Genomic DNA, 25811 nt, shown 5'->3' on the forward strand with positions numbered 1-25811 from the left:
CATTCATCATATAGCCACAGCTATAAGACTACACATATACCATATAGCCACAGCTATAAGACTACACATTCATCATATAGCCACAGCTATAAGACTACACATTCATCATATAGCCACAGCTATAAGACTACACATTCATCATATAGCCACAGCTATAAGACTACACATTCATCATATAGCCACAGCTATAAGTCTCTACCAGCGCTTATCTGGTTCAGTTACCTGTCTGTTGGCCCCACATCCAACCCCCCTCCCCCCCCACCTACTACCACAGCCCAGCCTCGTACGGGCAAGCTGTTACGCGAAGGTCCCCTAACGACCCGTGACACTTAATGATTCTCTCTCTCTCTCTCTCTCTCTCTCTCTCTCTCTCTCTCTCTCTCTCTCTCTCTCTCTCTCTCTCTTGGTCTAGCTTGGAGCACACACACAACCCCTCCTTCCCTCCTTCCCTCCTTCCCTCCATTGTATTTGTCACATCCCAGAACGGTAGATAGGCGACAAATGAAACCCTCTGTCCTTGTTGTCTGTATTTGTCTGGGGTTGTTACAAAGTTTTCTTGTTCGTTGTCCCTTGTTATTAAAATTTTGATTTTAATATTTTGTTTTTATTACTTGATTCTAATATTTTGTTTTTAGTATTTTGATTTTATAACTTGATTCTAATATTTTGTTTTTAATATTTGGTTTTTATAACTTGATTCTAATATTTTGTTTTTCTTTTTAATATTTCGTTTTAAATATTTCGTCATTGATAGTTCGTTTATAACATTTTGTTTTTGATATTTTGTTTTTAACACTTTTGTTTTCTTCATTCAGTTCCTGATGTTTATCTATAGCTTGTATTACCGGACTTTACCCGGATAATGACAACGAAGTCATTAATAATACTCACGTTTCCTTAATTATATCAATTTTGTGCGCATCTGATATTCTTCAGTCTTTTTTTTTCTTTTAATTAGAATAGTCTAGCCTCACGTGACCCTCCCTCCCTCCCTCCACCTCCCCCTCCTCTTCTTCTTCTTCTTCCCCCCATTTAAAAACTCCTGCCCCCCTCCTCCTCTTCTTCCCCCCATTTAAAAACTCCTGCCCCCCCTCGTCTTCTTCCCCCCATTTAAAAACTCAGGCCCCCCTCCTCTTCTACCCCCCCACTTAAAAACTCCTGCCCCCTCCTCCTCTTCTTCCCCCCATTTAAAAACTCAGGCCCCCCACCTCTTCTTCCCCCCATAAAATAACTTCCTCCCCCTCCACCTCTTCTCCTCCCCTCACTTAAAAACTCCCTCCCCCTCTTCCTCTTCTTCCCCCCCCATCAAAAACTTCCTCCCCTCTTCTTCCCCACCCCAATAGAAAATTAAAAAAAAAAATTACCAAAGGGCGACTTGATCCTGTACGCGAGCTGGATGTATGTATGTGTGTGTGAGGGGAGTTTCCCCTCCCGGGCGGCAGATGGCGCGCGCGGCGACGACGACGAGGTGGTGGTGGTGGTGTGTGACGTCACGTGTTTACCAAACACAGCTGATGGCCGGGCTGGGCGATAGCGAGCCCCGGCCTCCCCCTCCCTCCCTCCCTCTCCCTCCCTCCCCCTCCCCCTCCACACCCCTTCCCCGACCCCGCCCCCCTTCTCCTCCCCCCTCCCTCCCCAGCTCCGGGGGGGGACAATGTCGGGGGAAAAATGGTCCGGGACGGCTTGACGGCGGCCTGGCTCTCGCGCTTGTCCTCTCAAGGTCGTGGCGCGGGAGAGAGAGAGAGAGAGAGAGAGAGAGAGTGAGAGAGAGGGAGAGAGAGAGAGAGAGAGAGTGAGAGAGAGAGAGAGAGAGAGAGAGAGAGAGAGAGAGAGAGAGAGAGAGAGAGAGAGGCAAGACATGCACTGGGATGTGGAGGTGTCCTATGCTTACACCTCTCTCTCTCTCTCTGTCTCTCTCTCTCTCTCTCTGTCTCTCTCTCTCTCTCTGTCTCTCTCTCTCTCTCTCTGTCTCTCTGTCTCTCTCTCTCTCTCTCTCTCTCTCTCTCTCTCTCTCTCGTTGGTGACAGTCAAAACCACCGAGACCAGGGAGGGAGAGGGAGGGAAGGAGGGAGAGGGAGGGAGGGAGGGAAGGAGAGGTTAGGAGGAAGAGGGAGGGAGGGAGGGAGGGAGAAAGGTACATACCTTACCCTCCTGCGTGTCGTGTGTGTGGGGGAGTGGGGGGGTGTCAGTGACTGTCGCGGGGGGGGCGGGGGCGCGGCGACAACGGTCCGGCGTGGTAGTGGCTGTCAGGTTCCCCTCCACGGCCCCGGATTGATTCATTTCGTTGTTCTTCCTTCCTTCCTTCCTTCCTTCCTTCCGCCTCAGACACACGTGGGTTGCCGGCACTTAGCCCACACACACACACACACACACACATGCATACATAGATACATACATACTTGCATACATACATACTTCCATCCATCCATCCATACATCCATACATCCATCCATTCATCCATCCATCCATACATGCACACATAACATAGATACATAGATACATACATACATACATTCATAGATACATACATACATACATACATACATACATACTTACATACATGCATACATTCATAGATAGATACATACATACATACACACATACATACATACATACGTACAAACATACATTCATACGTACATACATGTACACATAACATACATACATACATACATACATACATACATACATTCATACAAGCATACATACATGCACACATAACATACATATTTACATACATACATGCACACATAACATACATACATACATACATACATACATACATACATACATACATACATACATACATACATACATATTCACCGTAAACAGCGAGACAGGGAGGACCTTCACCTCCCCTGCGTGTATTGATGCAGTCTGGGTCGAGCCAGGGAGGAATTTCAGGTAACTCCAAGCATTTCCGGTCTTCTGGGAAAGCAACCCTTCCCTTCCCCCCCCTTCCCATTGCATCCCCTCCCTTGCAGCTGTCTAGATGGGGAGGAGGAGGGAGGAGGCGTGGTGCGCCACCCACTCCCCTACCGATGGTGGGTGAGTGGGGCGTGGTGGCCTGATCCCTTTGTTTGTGGTACACAAAGTCACCAGAAGGTGGTTGTGTGGTGGGCAAGTTTGTGGTGAGGCATTTTGTTAGAGGGAGATGATGGGGGGGTCAGGTGGCTAACGGGTCCCCAACCATGGTTGTTGTGTCCCCGTGGCCTTGTTGGGCCGCGTGACGTACTGCTAACGAGCGAGGTAAACTGTCACCGCGGCTGTTGGTAACGCTGGCAGAGACGAAATGCTGCTGTTGTTGGTAATGCTGACAGGGGTAAGGCTAGTGTTGGTAATGCTGACAGATTAATACTACTCTTGGTAATGCTGACAGAGGTTAATACTACTCTTGGTAATGCTGATAGAGATTGATACTACTATTAGTAATGCTGAGAGATTAATACTACTCTTGGTAATGCTGACAGAGATTAATACTACTGTTGGTAATACTGACAGATTAATACTGCTGTTGGTAATGCTGACAGAGATTAATACTACTCTTGGTAATGCTGACAGAGGTTAATACTACTCTTGGTAATGCTGACGGAGATTAATACTACTATTAGTAATGCTGAGAGATTAATACTACTCTTGGTAATGCTGACAGAGATTAATACTACTGTTGGTAATACTGACAGATTAATACTGCTTTTGGTAATGCTGACAGAGATTAATACTACTCTTGGTAATGCTGACAGAGATTAATACTACTGTTGGTAATGCTGACAGAGATTAATACTACTGTTGGTTATACTGACAGAGATTAATACTACTGTTGGTAATGCTGACAGAGATTAATACTACTCTTGGTAATGCTGACAGATTAATACTACTGTTGGTAATGCTGACAGAGATTAATACTACTGTTGGTAATGCTGACAGAGATAAATACTACTGTTGGTAATGCTGACAGAGATTAATACTACTCTTGGTAATGCTGACAGAGATTAATACTACTCTTGGTAATGCTGACAGAGATTAATACTACTCTTGGTAATGCTGATAGAGATTAATACTACTGCTGGTAATGCTGATAGAGATTAATACTACTGTTGGTAATGCTGACAGAGATTAATACTACTCTTGGTAATGCTGACAGAGATTAATACTACTGTTGGTAATGCTGATAGAGATTAATACTACTATTGGTAATGCTGATAGAGATTCATACTACTGTTGGTAATGCTGATAGAGATTAATACTACTGTTGGTAATGCTGATAGAGATTAATACTACTGTTGGTTATACTGACAGAGATTAATACTACTGTTGGTAATGCTGATAGAGATTAATACTACTGTTGGTTATACTGACAGAGATTAATACTACTGTTGGTAATGCTGATAGAGATTAATACTACTGTTGGTTATACTGACAGAGATTAATACTACTGTTGGTAATGCTGATAGAGATTAATACTACTGTTGGTTATACTGACAGAGATTAATACTACTGTTGGTAATGCTGATAGAGATTAATACTACTGTTGGTTATGCTGACAGAGATTAATACTACTGTTGGTAATGCTGATAGAGATTAATACTACTGTTGGTTATACTGACAGAGATTAATACTACTGTTGGTAATGCTGATAGAGATTAATACTACTGTTATTATCCGTTGTGATTCCCAAGACGAACGGAAATGCTCACCTTATCGTGTGTGTGTGTGTGTGTGTGTGTGTGTGTGTGTGTGTGTGTGTGTGTGTGTGTGTGTGTGTGTGTGTGTGTGTGTGTGTGTGTAATCATATGATACGTCAGTGTACTCATGTACCTGTGTTTATCATCATCTCGCCTGTTACGACAACCATTTCCTCTACGTAAATATTTTTTTACGATATATTGGTCCCCCCCTCCCCCTTTTTTACACATGGCAGCTTCAGAATGGATGTAAGCGGATGTGTGGCCTTTCTTCGTCTTTTCCTAGCGCTACCTCTCCAACGCGGGAAACGGCAGAAAAATATTTTGTATATGTATATATCTTAAATGCCGTTTCTCGTGGTGGCTAGATAGCGCCAGGAAGAGACGAAGAAAGGCCACACACATTCGTTCACACTCAGTCTCTAGCTGTCATGTGAGATACACCGGAACCATAGCTCCCTTTCCACATCCAGGCCCCATATGCCTCACATGCCCTGGTTCAGTTCACTGACAGCACGTCGACCCCAGTATACCACATTGTTCCAATGCGCTATGTCCCGTGGCACGCCTTTCACCCTCCTGTATGTTCAGGCCCCGATCATTCAAAATCTTTTTCACACCATCTTTCCACCTCCAATTTGGTCTCCCACTTCTCGTTCCCTCCACCTCTGACACTTATATATCCTCTTGGTCAATCTTTCCTCACTCATTCTCTCCATGTGACCAAACCATTTCAAAACACCCTCTTCTGCTCTCTCAACCACACTCTTTTTATTACCAAGCATTTCTCTTACCCTTCCATTACTTACTCGATCAAACCACCTTACCCCACATATTGTCCTCAGACATCTCATTTCCAACGCATCCGCCCTCCTTCATACAACCCTATCTATAGCCCATGCCTCGCAACCATATCACATTGGTGGAACCGCTATTCTTTCAGACATACCCATTTTTGCCCTCTCATATAACGTTTTCTCTTTCCACACATTCTTCAGCGCTGCCCGACCGAGTCTTCGCCCCCTCACCCACCCTATGACTCACTTCCGCTTCCACGGTTCCATTTGTCGCCAAGTGAACTCCCAGACATCTGTAACGGTTCATTTCCTCCAGTTTTTCTCCATTCGAACTCCTATATCCCCAACTAAACTGTCGCTCAACCCTGCTAGACATAATAACCTTGCTCTTATTCACTTTTACTCTCCACTTTCTCCTTTCACTCGCTATTTAGGGAGGGAGTTTTATTCTTATGGCGGTTCCTCCCATCTCTTGAACATTCTCTACATATCACATTTCAAAGTCGTGTGTGTATATGTAGTGTGTGTGTGTGTGTGTGTGTAGGGTGTGTATGTGGTTGGGTGGGAGGGGGGGACACACGCGAGTGTAAAACTCTCTTCCCCCAAGAGAGAAACAGCAATGACACACGGGCTACGGCGCTTTCTCGTCTATATATACATGTACCGCACGGCGCCGCCTCCTGTATTATATCACACGACCCGTGGGTCATCCCCGCCCCTCCCCCCTCCCCATGATGGGACAGGCACATAATGAAGACACATGGGCCACACAGCGCTGACCTACCCCTACCCTCGCATCACACACACACACACACACACACACACACACACACACACACACACACACTTCCTGACCTATGATGCCTTCCGGTGGACTTGACCTGCTTCCTGAGCGCTGCAGGAGGAGGAGGAGGAGCCGCATGCCTCCCCCGCCCTCTCCACACACCCCCCTTCCCCAATCCAAGGAGGGAGGGAGGAGGGAACCTTGGGGCGCAGGATGTGACATCACACAGCATGTGACCCCAGTACGAAGATTTCTCCAGTGTAGTGGCATGCGTGTGTGAAGGGGGGGAGGGAACAGGACATGTCTGCCACGATGGTACGGGTACGTACGTGGCTTGAACGCGTTCCATACCGCGAGGGGATGTACTTGAAGGGCCTAGCGGGCGAGTGGGATCCTCCTCTCGACTATTTTTTTTATTTCTTTTTTTTCCTCCTCCTCCAACTCCCCTCCCTTCCCTTCCTCCCATTTTCCTCTCCTTTCCCTCCTCCACACACACACACACACACACACACACCCCTCCCCCTTCCTCCGGGCCTATCTCTTCTTCCTCTCTCTCTCTCTCTCTCTCTCTCTCTCTCTCTCTCTCTCTCTCTCTCTCTCTCTCTCTCTCTCTCTCTCACCTCGGCCCGGGTCATTGCGCGTGCCTCGTCGCCGCGCCCCCCCCCCCACCCCCCACCCGCTCCCTCAACCACATTTGCTATACGACCTCAAAACCCTTTCATTCCACCGTCCTTCGTGACGCCGAGGGAGGGGGAGAGGGAGGGAGGGGTAGGGGAGGGGGGGCGCATCGTACCCCCCCTACCCTATCTAACCCCCCTCCTCTAATCACCCACCTCCCCCCCTCAACTGGGTTCAGCGCTCTGGCAGAGGGGAGAGGGGGTGAAGGGAGAGAGGGGAAGAAGAAGAAGAAGAAGGTCTGCAAAGAGGGGATGAGAGTGGGAAAGGGAGAGAAGGAGGAAGGAGAGAGAGAGAGAGAGAGAGAGAGAGAGAGAGAGAGAGAGAGAGAGAGAGAGAGAGAGAGAGAGAGAGTGGTCGTGACCCCCCTCCCCTCTCTCTCGAGGGTGAGGTGGTTGAAGACACGTGTCGGCCTCGACTGAGGAAGCACGTTGTCTCCACCACGTGTGTGAGTCAGCCTCCCTCCCTCACCAAGTGTCAACAGGATGATGTGATGTGACCATGATTTGTGGCCGGGGTCATCCTCAGTTTTAGCCATGATCCTCCAGCTGGATATATATATATATATATATATATATATATATATATATATATATATATATATATATATATATATATATTTTTATATTTTTATTATACTTTGTCGCTGTCTCCCGCGTTTGCGAGGTAGCGCAAGGAAACAGACGAAAGAAATGGCCCAACCCACCCCCATACACATGTATATACACACGTCCACACACGCAAATATACATACCTACACAGCTTTCCATGGTTTACCCCAGACGCTTCACATGCCTTGATTCAATCCACTGACAGCACGTCAACCCCGTTATACCACATTGCTCCAATTCACTCTATTCCTTGCCCTCCTTTCACCCTCCTGCAAGTTCAGGCCCCGATCACACAAAATCTTTTTCACTCCATCTTTCCACCTCCAATTTGGTCTCCCTCTTCTCCTCGTTCCCTCCACCTCCGACACATATATCCTCTTGGTCAACCTTTCCTCACTCATTCTCTCCATGTGCCCAAACCATTTCAAAACACCCTCTTCTGCTCTCTCAACCACGCTCTTTTTATTTCCACACATCTCTCTCACCCTTACGTTACTTACTCGATCAAACCACCTCACACCACACATTGTCCTCAGACATCTCATTTCCAGCACATCCATCCTCCTGCGCACAACTCTATCCATAGCCCACGCCTCGCAACCATACAACATTGTTGGAACCACTATTCCTTCAAACATAGCCATTTTTGCTTTCCGAGATAATGTTCTCGACTTCCACACATTCTTCAAGGCTCCCAGAATTTTCGCCCCCTCCCCCACCCTATGGTCCACTTCTGCTTCCATGGTTCCATCCGCTGCCAGATCCACTCCCAGATATCTAAAACACTTCACTTCCTCCAGTTTTTCTCCATTCAAACTCACCTCCCAATTTACTTGACCCTCAACCCTACTGTACCTAATAACCTTGCTCTTATTCACATTTACTCTTAACTTTCTTCTTCCACACACTTTATCAAACTCCGTCACCAGCTTCTGCAGTTTCTCACATGAATCAGCCACCAGCGCTGTATCATCAGCGAACAACAACTGACTCACTTCCCAAGCTCTCTCATCCCCAACAGACTTCATACTTGCCCCTCTTTCCAAAACTCTTGCCTTTACCTCCCTAACAACCCCATCCATAAACAAATTAAACAACCATGGAGACATATATATATATATATATATATATATATATATATATATATATAAATTCCTATGAGTCCACGAGGAATATACTTGATCACGCGGAAAATGTGATCCTTTCCAATATATATATACATTATGTGCGTGTGTGTGTGTGTGTGTGTGTGTGTGTGGGCGGATGTGGCCTCTCCGGGTGCTCGCTGGCGCTACCTCGCTAACGCAGGAAACGGCGATCATCAAGTATTATAATAATGATGGTAATAAAATTAATAATAATGATGATGATATATGTATATATAAAGGTGAAATCACACTTCAGTAAGAGTTCATACCATTGTATTTAACATGTCATTTTTCTGTACATGTGGCGCGACATGTTTCGTGGAGACTGTCCACCTCATCACCAGGCGCTGCCAGTACTTAACAAAGTTACTTAAATCCCAACATCACACTTGAGTCCCGCCGTCCAACACCAGTCTTTCTAGGCCAAGCACTGCTGTACTTAACAAAGTTACTTAAATCCCAACATCACACTTGAGTCCCCGCCGTCCAACACCAGTCGGTCTAGGCCAAGCTCTGTCTGCTTTGTGTGGTCGTAACCCATGTAAGGGAGTAGCGATTGAGGTGGGAGGGGTGGGTGTCAGGTCAGGTCAGGTGGCTGGGGGGTGGGTGGGTGTGGGTTGACATGGGTAGCTGAGGGGTGGTGGGGTCTGGAAGAACCCTTTTTTTTAGCATTTATGTGTTCGTGTTTTGTCATTTCTCTCGTAATGATTTGGTCAGGGGCCAAATTCTCTCTCTCTCTCTCTCTCTCTCTCTCTCTCTCTCTCTCTCTCTCTCTCTCTCTCTCTCTCTCTCTCTCTCTCTCAGAGATCAACCCACTGGCCCGTAAGAGAGGCGGAAGCCCACCGTCTGTCATGGGTGTGGCTGTGAGGAATTTCGCCCTTACCCCTCCCCACACCCTCCCCACACCCTCCCCACACCCTCCCTCCCTCCCGCCATCCGGAAACTCCCTCCCCCTATCCCCTCCCTCCTCCTTGTTCCCCTCTCTCTCTTTGACCTCCTCCTCTTCGCATCCTCTGTCATAAGTGGGGTATATATATATATATATATATATATATATATATATATATATATATATATATATATATATATATATATATATATATATATGTATATATGATGACCTTACCCCTCCTGTAACGTGCCTGTATGCCACTCCTTGATGCCTAGGCTCCCCAGCCCTACCCTGTAACCCGCCTGGTACACACCTGTATTTGCATAACTGTATCCACCACCAGGTGGCCCAGTGCCTGTAATATGTCTCCCTCTTCCCCCTTCCCCCTGCCCCCTTCCCCTACCAGCCCTCCCCCTATCCCCCCACCATAGCATGTGGTGGGGGTGGGGGGGTAAATCGATGTGAAGAGAACTGTAGTTAAACCAACCGGGGTTTAACGACGTTGTTAAACCGAGCGTGTGGTTAGGTGTGGATATTTTGACGGTGGGCGGCCTCGTGACCTCGTGTGGCCTCGTTGACCTCGTCTGGCACTTGTGACCTGGCCTCGCTTTGTGACCTGGCCTCGCCCTTGTGACCTCCTCCACGGTCGGGGAGGGGGGCGGGGGGAGAGGCGTAGGCACAGACAGACAGACAGACAGACCTGGCATGCCGCTTATGAACACACGAGTCGAGCGGTGAGCACAACGCGCTGTACACACACACACACACACACACACACACACACACACACACAGGTGATCTGTGCCTTTTGTTACAGGTACAGCGTTGATCAAGACGATAGCTGTAACGGTGCTGCTGCTGTAGTGGTGCAGCAGCTGTAGCGGTGCAGCAGCTGTAACGGTGCAGGAGCTGTAGCGGTGCAGCAGCTGTAGCGGTGCAGCAGCTGTAACGGTACAGCAGCTGTAGCGGTGCAGCAGCTGTGTGTGTATGACACAGGCGACCATGGCCTCCTCCCTAGGTCGCTGGTACACCTTCCAATACATTTTGGCATCTGTCATGCAAGTCCTTCTCGTAGCAATACAACCTAGACTTCAATATTTATCAGAATGTCATTTGAAATTTGATTTTGTGAGTTCAGTGTTTGTTTAGTGGTTTGGTTATGGTTTAGGGAGGGATGTGGTCGAATGTGTGGTTGAGGGATGTGGTCGAATGTGTGGTTGAGGGATGTGGTCGAATGTGTGGTTGAGGGATGTGGTCGAATGTGTGGTTGAGGGATGTGGTCGAATGTGTGGTTGAGGGATGTGGTCGAATGTGTGGTTGAGGGATGTGGTCGAATGTGTTGGAGTTCAATTGATTTGGCCAGAGACCACACAGCCCCAAGGTCTCCTGAGGGAGGGGGGTCTGGCCTGGGCACGGTCGACGGAGACGCACTCCCTTTGTGAAATCTGGTCGAGGGAGAGTAGCGAGGCGGAGGGAGGGCAAGATGAGCGAGTGAGTGAGTGAGTAAGTAAGTGAGTGAGTGAGTGAGTGAGTAAGGGCGTTGTTATTCAAGTGGACAGACACCGGTGAGGCAAGATGTCCCGACCTCCGGCCCCTCATCATCACTCACTGGCACAGTTGTGTATCCGCGAATACCTGACCAACATGGATGAGGGAGGGGGACCAGCTGACGTGGGGGGACCACGTGCGCGGGGCCTGGCACGGTGCCACTGCCCCAGCCCCGCTCCTCACCCTCTGGTTGTCCCCTGTGGCACTTCCTCTCACCTTAGCACCCTCGTTTGGCACCCCGCCCTCCCTGTCTTTCTCGCAACTGCATTACCCACCCTCCTTGGCACACCGCTCCCTGTAACCTAGTGTTCTTTGTGCTACGTACAGCCCCCTCTGGCGCGCGCAACCCTCTGCCCTCCCCGAGGTGGGTCCTCCCAAGGGCGCCGTGCCCTGTGCTGCCCCAAACCTTCACTCTGGTGTCTCCCTCACTCCCTCCCTTTGTCTCACTCCTGTCTCTTTACTGCTCCCTTTTCCTTCCCTTTCCTTAACCCCCATGTCACCTTCGCCCTTCCATCTCACACCCTTTGTGATACATACTCCTCCTCCTCCTCCTCCTCCTCCTCCTCCTCCTCCTCCTCCTCCTGCTTCTTCCCCAACCCTCCCTTCCCCCAGCCACCACATGTGGCACTCCCTTCCGGTGCTTCCGCTTGTTTCAAGCATCTTTGTAACGCTTTTCTTCTCAGCATTTCTCCTCGCTTCTTTTTTTTTTTTTTGTACTTTCCTCAGCCAGACCACCTCAGCCCACACCACCTCAGCCCACACCACCTCGGCCCACACCACCTCGGGCCACACCACCTCAGCCCACACCACCTCAGCCCACACCACCTCGGGCCACACCACCTCAGCCCACACTACCTCAGCCCACACCACCTCAGCCCACACCACCTCGGGCCACACCACCTCAGCCCACACCACCTCGGGCCACACCACCTGCCACCAGCCCCCATCTTGGCACTACCCTCCCCACACGCATGACAGAGGCACTTCCCTTCCCTTCCCTTCCCTTCTCCTCCCTCCCCTGGCACTCTAAGGACCTCCTCCCCACGGGTGTCCCTCCCTCCACTTATCCCCCCTTCTGATCCTTCCCCTTCCTTGACACCTGCTTCCCCTGCACCTGTTGTGGCCCCCTACCGATCCAGGCATACCCCCCCCACACACTCCTTGCCCCCCCCATGCCCTGCCTCCCAGTGTGCCTTACCCCTTTCCCCTCTACCGTCCCACCCTCACCCTTCTCTGGGCCCCTGACCCCTCTTTCTTCCCCCCCCCCATTTCCCAGTCCTGAAAACAGCTCCGCTCCCCCCTTCCCTTCCCTCCCTCCCCCCTCCCCCTTCCCTTCCCTCCCTCCCCCCTCCCCCTTCCCTTCCCTCCCTCCCCCCTCCCCCAGCTGAGCGCTTCCCCTCCCCACCACCACCACCACCCACCTCCCTACCACCACACCACACCTCCCCCCCATTTCCCCAACAGAGGCATTCCCCACCTCAACCCCCACCTCAACCCCCCCCACCCCAACCCCCCACCTTCCCCTCCACCTTGAGGCAGCGTTGCTGGCCCAACGTGACTACCGGTGCCCACGGGTGGTGGCAGCGTCGCCCCCCCCCCCCCCCACACACACACATCTCTTCAAGGAAAAGATAAACTGACGCTTCTTCTCGCTCGTGGCAAATCCCCGTGTTTGGGTGCAGGACGCAGGATGTGTCGTGAAGGAGGAGCAGGTGTCAGACGAGGAGGAGGTGACCCTCACCCCGATGTCACTCCTGAAGGGGTGGAGGGAAATCCTCCTCCTGCAGAAGGCACCCCTCTCCGTGGGGTATAACTTGACGGAGACCTCCAGACCCCGGGCGAAGTGGAGGGAAAACGATCGTCCGGGGGGAAGGGGGGCGGGGACTTGGAGGTTCGGACCAGGGCACGTGACCAGTTCTGACCAGGACACATGACCCGGTTCTGACTAGGGCACATGACCGGGTCTGGCCAGGACACATGACCGGGTCTGACCAGGGCACATGACCGGGTCTGGCCAGGGCACATAACCGGGTCTGGCCAGGGCACATAACCGGGTCTGACCAGGGCACATGACCGGGTCTGACCAGGACACATGACCGGGTCTGACCAGGACACACAACCAGTTCTGACCAGGACACGTGACCGGTTCTGATCAGGACACATAACCCGGTTCTGACCAGGGCACATGACCCGGGTCTGACCAGGACACATGACCGGGTCTGGCCAGGACACGTGACCGGTTCTGACCAGGACACACAACCAGTTCTGACCAAGGCACGTGACCGGTTCTGACCAGGGCACATAACCGGGTCTGACCAGGGCACATGACCGGTTCTGACCAGGGCACATAACCGGGTCTGACCAGGGCACATGACCGGGTCTGACCAGGGCACATGACCGGGTCTGACCAGGGCACATGACCGGGTCTGACCAGGGCACATGACCGGGTCTGACCAGGGCACATGACCGGGTCTGACCAGGGCACATGACCGGGTCTGACCAGGGCACATGACCGGGTCTGACCAGGGCACATGACCGGGTCTGACCAGGACACATGACCGGGTCTGACCTGGACACATGACCGGGTCTGACCAGGACACATGACCGGGTCTGACCAGGACACATGACCGGGTCTGACCAGGCCACATGACCGGGTCTGACCAGGGCACATGACCGGGTCTGACCAGGACACATGACCGGGTCTGACCAGGACACATGACCGGGTCTGACCAGGACACATGACCGGGTCTGACCAGGACACATGACCGGGTCTGACCAGGGCACATGACCGGGTCTGACCAGGACACATGACCGGGTCTGACCAGGACACATGACCGGGTCTGACCAGGACACATGACCGGTTCTGACCAGGGCACATGACCGGGTCTGACCAGGACACATAACCGGTTCTGACCAGGACAACATGACCGGGTCTGACCCAGGGCACATGACCGGGTCTGACCAGGGCACATGACCGGGTCTGACCAGGCACATGACCGGGTCTGACCAGGGCACATGAACGGGTCTGACCAGGGCACATGGACCGGGTCTGACCAGGACACATGACCGGGTCTGACCAGGGCACATGACCGGGTCTGACCAGGACACATGACCGGTCTGACCAGGACACATGACCGGTGACCAGGACACATGACCGGGTCTGACCAGGGCACATGACCGGTTCTGACCAGGACACATGACCGGGTCTGACCAGGACACATGACCGGGTCTGACCAGGACACATGACCGGGTCTGACCAGGACACATAACCGGTTCTGACCAGGGCACATGACCGGGTCTGACCAGGACACATAACCGGTTCTGACCAGGACACATGACCGGGTCTGACCAGGACACATGACCGGGTCTGACCAGGGCACATGACCGGGTCTGACCAGGGCACATGACCGGGTCTGACCAGGGCACATGACCGGGTCTGACCAGGGCACATGAACGGGTCTGACCAGGGCACATGACCGGGTCTGACCAGGGCACATGAACGGGTCTGACCAGGGCACATGACCGGGTCTGACCAGGGCACATGACCGGGTCTGACCAGGGCACATGACCGGGTCTGACCAGGGCACATGAACGGGTCTGACCAGGGCACATGACCGGGTCTGACCAGGACACATGACCGGGTCTGACCAGGACACATGACCGGGTCTGACCAGGGCACATGAACGGGTCTGACCAGGGCACATGACCGGGTCTGACCAGGGCACATGACCGGGTCTGACCAGGACACATGACCGGGTCTGACCAGGGCACATGACCGGGTCTGACCAGGGCACATGACCGGGTCTGACCAGGGCACATGACCGGGTCTGACCAGGACACATGACCGGGTCTGACCAGGGCACATGACCGGGTCTGACCAGGACACATGACCGGGTCTGACCAGGACACATGACCGGGTCTGACCAGGGCACATGACCGGGTCTGACCAGGACACATGACCGGGTCTGACCAGGGCACATGACCGGGTCTGACCAGGACACATGACCGGGTCTGACCAGGGCACATGACCGGGTCTGACCAGGACACATGACCGGGTCTGACCAGGGCACATGACCGGGTCTGACCAGGACACATGACCGGGTCTGACCAGGGCACATGACCGGGTCTGACCAGGGCACATGACCGGGTCTGACCAGGACACATGACCGGGTCTGACCAGGGCACATGACCGGGTCTGACCAGGACACATGACCGGGTCTGACCAGGGCACATGACCGGGTCTGACCAGGGCACATGACCGGGTCGTCTGCTGTCTCACTTCTCTCGTCGCTTTGGCTGCTTGGCTGAGAGGGGATGGAGGGAAGGAGAGGGGGGTGGAGGGAAGGAGGTGGGGGGTGGAGGGAAGGAGGTGGGGGTGGAGGGAAGGAGGTGGGGGGTGGAGGGAAGGAGGTGGGGGTGGAGGGAAGGATGGGGGTGGAGGGAAGGAGGGGGGTTGGGGAAGGAGGTGGGGGTGGAGGGAAGGATGGGGGTGGAGGGAAGAAGGGGCGTGGAGGGAAGGAGGTGGGGGTGGAAGGAAGGATGGGGGGGGGTGGAGGGAACGAGAGGGGGTGGAGGGAACGAGAGGGGGTGGAGGGAAGGATGGGGGGTGGAGGGAAGGTGCTGGATAGAGAAAGGGGTAAAAGTGGTAGAAGAGGGGACTGTCGTGTGTGTGTGTGTGTGTGTGTGTGTGTGTGTGTGTGTGTCCCATCATGTTCGTGTTGCTATCTGGATTTGGCTTTCGTTTGTGTGACACACACACACACACACCTGCCAGTCTGTGACGATCTTTCACTCCTTGAGCACGACGGTACGACGCGTGAGCACGACGGTACGACGCGTGAGCACGACGGTACGACGCGTGAGCACGACGGTACGACGCGTGAGCACGACGGTACGGCGCCCTCAAAGCATCGTACCGTCGCTTTCAAAGCATCGTACCGTCGCCCTTAAGGCATCGTACCATTCTATGGGTAGGGTAGGGTAGGGTCATGGACCGACCCCCCCCTTCCTCTCTCCCTCCATCACCCACGGACATGGGGTGTGTGGTGTGGGTGTGTGTGGTGTGGGTGTGTGTGGTGTGGGTGTGTGTGGTGTGTGGGTGTGTGTGGTGTGGGTGTGTGGTGTGGGTGTGTGGGGTGTGGGTGTGTGGGGTGTGGGTGTGTGTGGTGTGTGGGTGTGTGTGGTGTGTGGGTGTGTGTGGGTGTGTGGGGAGGATAGTACCCCAGTAGAGTACCCAACGTACCGTCCCACACAGGGTCGTCTCCTTGCAAAGCTCTCCAAGAACGTGGCCTCCCTCTCCTCTCCCCTCCCTCTCTCCCACCCCACACACATTCTCCCCGCTCTCCCTCTCTCTCCCCCTCCTCTCCCCCACACTCTCCCCGCGCTCTCTCTTGGCATCTGGTTGGCGTTTGGCTCGCCCCCTCCCCCCTCTCCGCCCCCCTCCCCCCTCTCCCCTCCCTTTCTCTCACTCAGGAGACATGAACAACAACCTTCTCCCTCCCCCTCCCATCATCCCCTTTCCTTCCCCCTTCCCCTTCCACCTCCCCTCTTTCCCCTCCCCCAACACAATCATCTTGCGCGGAATCTCCCGTTGGCAACGATGCGGATTCCCCTCCCCCCTCTTCCCCTCCCCCTTCCCCTCCCCCTTCCCCTCCCCCTTCCCCTCCCCCCATCCCCATCCCCCTCCCCCTCCCCCCCAGCACACTGGGTGTAGGTAGGCCTGTTGTTGCTGGGGTGCCGGGGGCGGTGCTGGGGGGGGGGTAGGGGAGCTTAGTAGATAGGTCGATAGATAGATAGACAGGTAGACGGGTAAGATGGTAGGGAGGTAGGTGACTTGGTATGTATATATATTCATAGGTAGATAGATAGACTGGTAGGTAAGTTGGTGGATAGATAGACAGGTAGGCAGGTTGGTGGATAGATAGACAGGTAAGTAGGTAGGTTGTTAGATAGATAGACAGGTAGGTAGGTTGGTGGATAGATAGACAGGTAAGTAGATAGGTTGTTAGATAGATAGACAGGTAGGTAGGTTGGTAGATAGATAGATAGGTTTTTGACTTTTACAGTTTTGACTCTAACTGTTGTAACTTGTGATTGTAACTATTGTAACTTGTAACTGTTGGGATTCTAACTGTTGTAACTTGTAACTGTTGTGACTTGTGATTCTAACTGTTGTAACTGTTGTGACCTGTAACTTATGATTCTGAGTGTTGTAACTGTTGTGATTCTAACTGTTGTAACTGTTGTCACAGTTGTGACTTGTAACTGTCGTGAATCTCACTGTTGTAACAGTTGTGACTCTGTTATAACCGTTGTCACGCACAATATGTACACCCGTTGTGTACCAATGTACAGGTGTGTTCTGCTTTGTTCATAAGGTGTGCTGTAGTGTACGTCTTTGTATTCTGTAGCCAGTGTGTTCTGTACTCACCCGTCTTCTGTATCGCGCTGTACTCTGGGCTTGAGTCATGTTTTAATCTCCTTTGCCAATTCCCTGCTGTATTGTGTTGCTGTATTTTCATGTATCAGTGCGTCCTGTAGCCTCAGCGATGTGTACGTAGGGAACTCTGTAACCTGCGTTCTGTATCGTGTTCGCTCTAGGAGCTGGTTTCTGTATATATATATATATATATATATATATATATATATATATATATATATATATATATATATATATATATATTCCTATGAGTCCACGGGGAAAATGAAACACGAAAAGTTCCCAAGTGCACTTTCGTGTAATAATCACATCATCAGGGGAGACACAAAAGAGAAATATAACAGTCATTTGGTATACATCGAAGAGACGAAGCTAGGACGCCATTTGGTAAACATGTGATTGTCCAAGAAAAAAAAAAAATATAGGTTATTAGGTACAGTAGGGTTGAGGGTCAAGTCAATTGGGAGGTGAGTTTGAATGGAGAAAAACTGGAGGAAGTGAAGTGTTTTAGATATCTTGGAGTGGATCTGGCAGCGGATGGAACCATGGAAGCGGAAGTGGATCATAGGGTGGGGGAGGGGGCGAAAATTCTGGGAGCCTTGAAGAATGTGTGGAAGTCGAGAACATTATCTCGGAAAGCAAAAATGGGTATGTTTGAAGGAATAGTGGTTCCAACAATGTTGCATGGTTGCGAGGCGTGGGCTATGGATAGAGTTGTGCGCAGGAGGATGGATGTGCTGGAAATGAGATGTTTGAGGACAATGTGTGGTGTGAGGTGGTTTGATCGAGTAAGTAACGTAAGGGTAAGAGAGATGTGTGGAAATAAAAAGAGCGTGGTTGAGAGAGCAGAAGAGGGTGTTTTGAAATGGTTTGGTCACATGGAGAGAATGAGTGAGGAAAGATTGACCAAGAGAATATATGTGTCGGAGGTGGAGGGAACGAGGAGAAGAGGGAGACCAAATTGGAGGTGGAAAGATGGAGTGAAAAAGATTTTGTGTGATCGGGGCCTGAACATGCAGGAGGGTGAAAGGAGGGCAGGGAATAGAGTGAATTGGAGCGATGTGGTATACCGGGGTTGACGTGCTGTCAGTGGATTGAATCAAGGCATGTGAAGCGTCTGGGGTAAACCATGGAAAGCTGTGTAGGTATGTATATTTGCGTGTGTGGACGTATGTATATACATGTGTATGGGGTGGGTTGGGCCATTCTTTCGTCTGTTTCCTGGCGCTACCTCGCCAACGCGGGAGACAGCGACAAAGTATGATAAAAAGATATAGTATGATAATATATCTACCGTTGTAAATGAATGACCTTGAGTACACCTTTTCGTCGCACGGTTAATGAGGATTTAACCAATAATAATATTGGCTTTGGTTGACATTTGCTGTTGTTAACAATTCTAGAAAATACCCATTAATATTTACGTTGTGTGTGTGTGTATGTGTATGTGTGTGTGTGTGTGTGTGTGTGTGTGTTTGTACGGTATTTACGTGCTTTTGTTGTGTGTCTTGTTTACAACGCTGTCGTAACGATGGCCAGATGACGTCTAGTTTAAAATGTCGACTGGTTTCCTATACGATGGAAGATTATTATTATATTGCGATGAAGATAAAGCAAAGAAGGTTGATGGCAACTCCTATCTGAGGGTAGTTGCCAGGCCTCGCCACTTATAGTTTCTGTTCTTCAAAAATGTTCACGTTGTAGAATAATTTTGATAATCGTGAATTATACTCTAAAAGATTATCTTCCGAACTGTATTATTAGACAACATTGAAGGAATAAAGACAGAAGAGAAAAGATCGTGTTGAAATATGATACAAGTGAAGTTGACGGCATCTGGATGTAGTTGCAAGATCTCGCCACGTAAATTATATGTTCTTTCTCAAAAAATATTTCACTTCGCAGATCGATTTAATGTGCATGAAATGTGCTCTTCATTCCTTATCATTTTCGAAGCTGTGAGATGACACAACACGAGAGGAAAGAAGAGATAAGGGAGATTATCTATATAAAAAATATATATATATATATATATATATATATATATATATATATATATATATATATATATAACACAATAGAGGTTGGCGGCATCTGCACCTCGACATGCATTAGTTGCCAGGACTCGCCACATTAACCATACGTTTAAAAAAATTTAAATAGATTTCAACGTACAAATCGGCTAAGTCTCCATTCTCGTGCCTTTCCCAGTTGCCAGAGACGCTAGAAAGAATCTACATTGTGACTAGAAGGACAACACACACACACACACACACACACACACACACACACACACACACACACACACACATGCGATATTCAACAGCGAATTTAAATGATTTAAATTCGGCGACTGAACCCCACTGGGCCTCCCCCTACCCAACAGACCACCTTGCCAAAAATGCTAACCCGCTGGGCGGTGCTCACCCTCTCATACGCAGTGAGCGCGCACGCGCACGCGGCCGTAGTTCATGATTTCAAAGGTCAGAAATCTCGCTTGACGCCGGGCGTGACATATGGTCAGCAATGCCAGATCTGGAAAACTTCGTCTGTTCGACTTTGACTCCCGTGTATGCTTACCGTAGTTTAGCGAACAAATAGTAATTGATTTTGCGTTTGAGTCGATAGAATATATATATATATATATATATATATATATATATATATATATATATATATATATATTCCTATGAGTCCACGGGGAAAATGAAACACGAAAAGTTCCCAAGTGCACTTTCGTGTCATAATCACATCATCAGGGGAGAGACAAGAGAGAAATATAACAGTCAGTTGATATACATCGAAGAGACGAAGCTAGGACCCCATTTGGTAAACATGTGATTGTCCATATATATATATATATGTATATACACACTTTTGTGGGGTTCAGAACAGCTCGAGCTGGAACATATGCGCCGGGCAAGGCCAGGCCAGGCCCACGCTCAGGCGGGAGGAAAGTGCGTTTGATGCTGGGTTCTAAGAACAAGGAAGAGCCAAATCATTTCCCTCCCTCTCTCTCTCTCTCTCTCTCTCTCTCTCTCTCTCTCTCTCTCTCTCTCTCTCTCTCTCTCTCTCTCTCTTCCCCCAACCTCCCCCCTCCATCCAATTTGGAGATGGTGGTGTGTGGTCGACTGTCTGTGTTCCCCCAGTGTCTTACCTCCGGTAAAGCAACAGAGAGACGGGGGAAATGAACATAGGCCGAACACACGCGTCCAGCGAAGGGTTTGGTAATGAGGAGGGAATGGTGAGGAAAACAGGAAAAAAAAGAGTATGGGAATGGGAATTTGGGTGGTGATGGGTGGTGATGGGTGATCCATTGCTTCTTAGTAGTCGAAGAAAAATTGGTTGCTTGACTTGTGTTATTGTGTTGTGCCAATTAGTGTTTATGTGTGTGTGTGTGTGTATGTGTGTGTATTATTTTACATTTATTGAAAATTTTGTGGTTATTATTACTATTATTATTATTATTATTATTATTATTATTATTATTAATAATAATAATAATGATATTATTATTATTATTATTATTATTATTATTATTATTATTATTATTATTATTATTATTATTATCCCTGGGGATAGGGGATTAAGAATACTTCCCACGTATTCCCTGCGTGTCGTAGAAGGCGACTAAAAGGGGAGGGAGCGAGGGGCTAATGGAAATCCTACCCTCTCGTTTTTTTTTTTTTTTTCAGTTTTCCAAAAGAGGGAACAGAAAAGGGGGCCAGGTGAGGATATTCCCTCAAAGGTCCAGTCCTCTGTTCTTAACGCTACCTCGCTAACGCGGGAAATGGCGAATAATATGGAAATTATTATTATTATTATCATTATTATTATTATTATTATTATTATTATTATTATTAGTATTATTAATATTATTATTATTGTTATCATTATTATTATTATTAGTAGTAGTAGTAGTAGTAGTATTGTTGTTGTTGTTGTTGTTGTTATTATTATTGTAATTATTGTTGTTGTTTTTATTATATTTATTATCATTATTATTATTATTATTACTATTATTATTGTTATTATTATTATTATTATTATTATTATTATTATTAGTTATTATTGTTATCATTATTATTATTATTATTATTATTATTATTATTATTATTATTATCATTATTTACTTTGTAAGTTGTGTGTATGTTATCACATGAACACGACCTGGTTTATGTGCTGTAAGATGTTTTATCAGGTCATCACGTCTGGCGGGGGTCTCCCGTGTGCCACACTTGGCCCAGCCGTGTGTCATTATGACACCCCCGCTCACTCACCCCCCACCCCACCCCACTCACCCCACACCCCACTCCCCTCACCCACACCCCACCCCCACCCCCACCCCACCCCACCCCAACCACCAGCGACCCCAAACTTTCACCCAGTACACTGACCTGCGTTTTGTGTGGTCTCCGTGTGTGTGTGTGTGTGTGTGGGTGGGTTGGTGGGTGGGTGTGTGTGTGTGTGTTTGGGTGGGTTGGTGTGTGTGTGTGTGTGTGTGTGTGTGTGTGAGTGTGGGTGGGTTGGTGGGTGGGTGGGTGTGTGTGTTTGGGTGGGTTGGTGTGTGGGTTGGTGTGTGGGTGTGTGTGTGTTTTGCTGGGTCTTGTTCGTTGCATGTATCCATATATGTTCTATTCCTGTGCCCAGTGGTGGTGTTGTTCTTCTATGTGTTCTTCTGCAGGGGTGTCTGTGTTCTTCTGCAGGGGTGTCTGTGTTCTTCTGCAGGGGTTTCTGTGTTCTTCTGCTGGCGTGTCTGTGTTCTTCTGCAGGGGTGTCTGTGTTCTTCTGCTGGGATGTCTGTGTTCTTCTGCAGGGGTGTCTGTGTTCTTCTGCAGGGGTGTCTGTGTTCTTCTGCAGGGGTGTCTGTGTTCTTCTGCTGGGGTGTCTGTGTTCTTCTGCATGGGTGTCTGTGTTCTTCTGCTGGGGTGTCTGTGTTCTTCTGCAGGGGTGTCTGTGTTCTTCTGCTGGGGTGTCTGTGTTCTTCTGCAGGGGTGTCTGTGTTCTTCTGCAGGGGTGTCTGTGTTCTTCTGCTGGGGTGTCTGTGTTCTTCTGCTGGCGTGTCTGTGTTCTTCTGCAGGGGTGTCTCTGTCTGTGTTCTCCTGGCTGTCTCTGTGTCTCGTATTCTGTAGCTTTGGTGTTCTTGGAGGCCCCTGGTGTGTTCCATGTGTGTTCACTATTCTCCGCACCTGTTGTGTTATGAGATAACATTGTTCAGTACGTGATAACACTGGCATTATTTACATCTTGCGAAACTGTAATCTGTAATATTTTTTGTATCGAGATGTTTTATGTCATATACCGATATTTTTCTTGTCTGTATCTACTGACTTTTGTACCCATTACAGTGTTCTGTGTGTCTTCTGTACCTCACTATGTAACTACCCAGTTCTGTACCTGTTGTGTGTGTGTGTGTGTGTGTGTGTGTGTTTTCTGTGCCTCATTCTGTAACTTCCCAGTTCTGTACCTGGTGTTCTGTAACGTCTTCTGTAGTTTGTACCAGCTGTACTCGTTTGTATCCATCGAGTTCCGGGTGCCCACAGTGTTGTGTGGGGGTGTGGGAATAGAGCAGAAGGCCCCTCCCCCACCTCCTTGTAACCCACCTCCATGACATGAAGCCCCGCCCCCCCACCACCCCACCCCCACAAACCCTCCCTACCAGCCCTACCTACATTAGCGCCCTACCAGCCCTACCCTACCTACATTAGCGCCCTCCCTACCAGCCCTACCTACATTAGCGTCTTCCCTACCAGCCCTACCCTACCTACATTAGCGCCCTCCCTACCAGCCCTACCTACATTAGCGTCTTCCCTACCAGCCCTACCCTACCTACATTAGCGCCCTACCAACCCTACCCTACTTACATTAGCGCCCTCCCTACCAGCCCTGCCCTACCCACATTAGCGCCCTCCCTACCAGCCCTACCCTACCTACATTAGCGCCTTCCCTACCAGCCCTACCTACATTAGCGCCCTACCAGCCCTGCCCTACATTCAGCCTTAGTCGGATACACGACGAGGGAGCGCACGGCCCTACGTCGTCCCAGAAAGTCTGGTGTGGGAATGAAACAGTGAGTGGGGTGGGGGGGGGGTGACCCGTGACCACCCCCGCTGTCAACAGTGAGGGGGGAGGGGGGGTATAGGAGGAGGGGGCGGGGAGGGGGCAGCGCCACCGCTTTCATGTAGAGCGAGAGTAGGGCTGTGTGTGTGTGTGTGTGTGTGTGTGTGTGTACGTCGGCATCCTTGTAGTTGAGCTGCTGAGCTGAGAGAGAGAGAGAGAGAGAGAGAGAGAGAGAGAGAGAGAGAGAGAGAGAGAGAGAGAGGCGATTAACCCCCTCTCCCTCCCTCCCTCCTCCCTCCACCCCCGCCCCCCACCCATCTCTATACTGACCTGCCACCCACCCACCTCCTCCCTCCACCCCCACAATGCGGACGACATCAAGAAAGGGCGAGGAGGTGAAGTCTCTCTCTCTCTCTCTCTCTCTCTCTCTCTCTCTCTCTCTCTCTCTCTCTCTCTCTCTCTCTCTCTCAGAGTAGCATTTCCAGTGCCGGTAGCGAGAGTTCGGCATGGCGGAGGTGGGGTGTGTTGTCCCTCCCTGTGCGTGTGTTCTTGAGGCCTGGCCAGGCTGGGGTGGTTGCCTGGGTGTCGTAGAAGGTGACTAAAACGGGCGGAGACATCCTCTCTTCCTGTATAATTACTTTCCCAAAAGAGGGAGCAGAGCAAGGTGCCAAGTGAGGACTTTTCCCCCCCCCCCCCCCCCCGAGACATGAACGTGTCACTCTTTCTCTTCCTTTCTTCTCTGCTTGGTGGACACCACCCGTTTTCTGTAGCACCAAAGAATAAAAACACGACTCCAGCCACCACAGAAAGACACAACTCCCCCCCGCCCCCACACACACACATATACCCGAAATAGAACGTGTGTCCCACGGTTCTGGTCCTGTGGTCCCGCCCAGTGGACGTGGTCAACTTCCTGAGCGCTGCGGCAGCACAATACAAGGGAATCCGAGGGCACGAAAGTACGCCAAGTTAGTCTTTGATATGGTTACAGCATTTCAATTTCTATTGAATTACCTTCGACGTTATGTATATATATATATATATATATATATATATATATATATATATATATATATATATATATATATATATATATATATATATATTCTCCCTGGGGATAGGGGAGAAAGAATACATCCCACGTATTCCCTGCGTGTCGTAGAAGGCGACTAAAAGGGGAGGGAGCGGGGGGCTGGAAATCCTCCCCTCTCTTTTTTTTTCCAAAAGAAGGAACAGAAAAGGGAGCCAGGTGAGGATATTCCCTCAAAGGCCCAGTCCTCTGTTCTTAACGCTACCTCGCTAATGCGGGAAATGGCGAATAGTATGAAAAAAAAAAGATTATATATATATATATATATATATATATATATATATATATAACAGACACTTACCTGCCCTTCACAGTAGTACACAGATGTACTACGCACTGTAACAGCTGTACACTTAATGATATGCCACTTAGGTGGTGATGGTATGCTAAGGTGGTGATGGTATGCTGAGGTGGTGATGGTATGATGAGGTGGTGATGGTATGCTGAGATGGTGATGGTATACTAAGGTGGTGATGGTATGCTGAGGTGGTGATGGTATGCTGAGGTGGTGATGGTATACTAAGGTGGTGATGGTATGCTGAGGTGGTGATGGTATGCTAAGGTGGTGATGGTATGCTGAGGTGGTGATGGTATGCTGAGGTGGTGATGGTATGCTGAGGTGGTGATGGTATGCTGAGGTGGTGATGGTATACTAAGGTGGTGATGGTATGCTGAGGTGGTGATGGTATGCTAAGGTGGTGATGGTATGCTGAGATGGTGATGGTATACTAAGGTGGTGATGGTATGCTGAGGTGGTGATGGTATGCTGAGGTGGTGATGGTATGCTGAGGTGGTGATGGTATTCTAAGGTGGTGATGGTATGCTAAGGTGGTGATGGTATGCTAAGGTGGTGATGGTATGCTGAGATGGTGATGGTATGCTAAGGTAGTGATGGTAACGGGGCCCTGGCTGGGTGGCTATCGTATTTGAAGATGATGTATGCCTTGACATGATGATGCTGGAGGATTGACAGTGAAGGTGTTGGAGAAGCACATGTGAGAGTGAGGGTGTTGGAGAAGCACCTGTGAGAGTGCGGGTGTTGGAGAAGCACCTGTGACAGTGGTGTTGGAGAGGCACATGTG

General features: G+C 49.8%; 1 protein-coding gene across 3 annotated transcripts in view; it reads right to left on the minus strand.

Moving 5' to 3' along the window:
• LOC139751469 (nuclear hormone receptor FTZ-F1 beta-like) overlaps positions 1-25811 on the minus strand; it is a 515727-nt gene that overhangs the window by 345605 nt on the left and 144311 nt on the right. The gene's annotated exons all lie outside the window — the stretch shown is intronic.

Source organism: Panulirus ornatus, chromosome 11 (assembly GCF_036320965.1).
Source record: "Panulirus ornatus isolate Po-2019 chromosome 11, ASM3632096v1, whole genome shotgun sequence".
NCBI classification, from domain to species: domain Eukaryota; kingdom Metazoa; phylum Arthropoda; class Malacostraca; order Decapoda; family Palinuridae; genus Panulirus; species Panulirus ornatus.